The sequence below is a fragment of the Olea europaea genome, chromosome 21 (genome assembly GCF_002742605.1).
Source record: "Olea europaea var. sylvestris chromosome 21, O_europaea_v1, whole genome shotgun sequence".
Lineage (NCBI taxonomy): Eukaryota > Viridiplantae > Streptophyta > Magnoliopsida > Lamiales > Oleaceae > Olea > Olea europaea.
In genome coordinates, this window is record NC_036257.1 from 14,710,261 (window position 1) to 14,712,534 (window position 2,274).

Consider the following 2,274-nt stretch of genomic DNA (forward strand, 5'->3'; position numbering starts at 1 on the left):
ATTAAAAGGGTGTTTTAATTTATCAATTTTGATTAGATCAAAATAATATTTCACGACGTTAGGCATCGTGGTCGGGAACCTAATGGGTCGCACACAAAAGAGAATTGGAAGATTGCAAATTGTCAATTGGTTAATTTAACAATTGTTGGATAAATTAATTAATTGGATTTGTTATTTATATTCCCGAATTAATTAATTGGATTAATTAATTCACGGACCGGGTTTAATTAATTGGATTAATTAAATATTGGACCGGACCGGGTCCGTTTGGGTTTATAAATACATAGCTAGGGTTTGAGGTCCATAAGGTTTTCATTATTCTTGCTGGCACAAGAGAAAAACCTTAGCAATTGCAATCTATTCTCTGTGTGAATTTCATTGGAGGCTGGACAATTGGACAGCTGTGGGAGGCAGATTCAAGCTGCTAGAAAGAAATAACGCGAAGAAGTTTGCAAATTAAAAGAAAATGTATATTTCTTATCACAGTTTTTATCTAAATACAAAGCTGAATCCTGAATAGGAATTGAAATTTGTTAAATTCCGCTGTGCATGTTTAAGTAAATTCCCTACAACAACTCCAACCAAATTTTCTCCCATCTCACGGTTGCTTTTCAATGAACACAAAGAGACAACAAAGGATAATAAATAATCTCACAAAGATCAACCACAAAGGTAGCAAAATCGAGAGTAAACCGAGAAATGGAGAAGAATTGAGAAAGACAGCAAAGTCATGCACATGGAGGCAAGCAAGAGGACGGTCCATATAACCAAATGGGGCAACCAATTAAGGCAAGTTAGGTTAGATTAAAGTAATGGCCCAAAAAGCCCAAAATAAAAAAGTAATGGGTCAATAAATGGGTTTCATTCCTAAACTATCCAAGTCAGCGGGTCGGGCCATGAGTAACTTCACTAAGGAAAAATTACAAAAACCCAAGTGTTTAAATCACAATTCAAAGATCAGGGTCGAAGTTTCATTGTGCAAAAATCAGTTATTGATTTAATAATTTAAATATTAAATAAATCCACCCAATTCATTTCATAAAACAACCCAACTCACCCATGTACCCAACCCAATTTCACTCACTCTCACTCTTTACCCCATTTAATTCGGCAACATCTCTCTACCACTATACTCTTCGACGCCATCTTTTGGACTTCCATTAGTTTTCCCCAACAGATTTGTTGTGTTGAGGCACAATGGAGCCATTAATTTGTTGAAAGAAAGTCTAAATGCTCGAAAGGAAAATTTCAGAATAGATCCCAGAATTTGGATCAATTGGTTCAATTGATGGATTACCCACAGTATTATGGACCTCAATTGAATGTTGTTGGGTAGAATTCATCATTTGGAATGCATTTAGTCCATCAATTGACCGATTGCCAATTCTCGCGAAAACCATTTGCGACTGTGGAAATTTTTTTTTTCTAGGCATTAATGTGTGGGACTGAATTTGATGAATCAAAACCATGAAATCGGTCACCTTGGTGAGGAGAATCGGTTGGTGGTGGTCCGCGACCATGGGTGTTGCCGGAGTGGCAATTGTTTGGAGATTCAAGTGTCTCCTATGTTATTTACATTTTCTCCCATTCCCATCCCATGCCTTTGTTCAAGATTAGATCTCATAGAGTTCAATTCTCGTTCTCAACCCATGACCAATATGCTTGTGGAAATTATCGAGTAATCGGAGATGAAAAAAGACCCGAAATTTTGTGAACAATGCGGAGCCTCATTGGTAAGTGCTACAAGATCTCGTGCATTGGAACCCATGGTTATGAACCCAAATCCATTAGTATGGAACATTTTCTTTTCCAAGTGAAATCCCCTAGTATATGAAAAAGTGAAATGTAATCTAATTATGTAAAATGTCCTTTGTTTTCAACGAAATACTTCATTGCAATTTTTTAAATTTTGTTGATATGGGCTTTTGCATATACTGCACATTATTACATTTGTCATGATGAATTGAACGATGCAATTTACCAGAAGAACATTGATTATGCATGTAGAGCTGGAGCAAATTGTATTTCAATTATGCAAAATGGACCCTGTTTTCACCCAAATATTGTGAAGGATCACTGTAATTTTGCTGTGAATATCTATTACCAAAGAAACGGGCAAGTTAAGGGGAGCTGTGGCTTCTCAATGGTGTGATGCAAGCGACAATTGTGTGGTGGTGATTTGTGACTAAGATTGGTGCTGGATCGGGATTGACAGTGGGGCATTTGGATCATGTGACCAACTATTTAGAATATGTGACCCAATAAATTTAAACA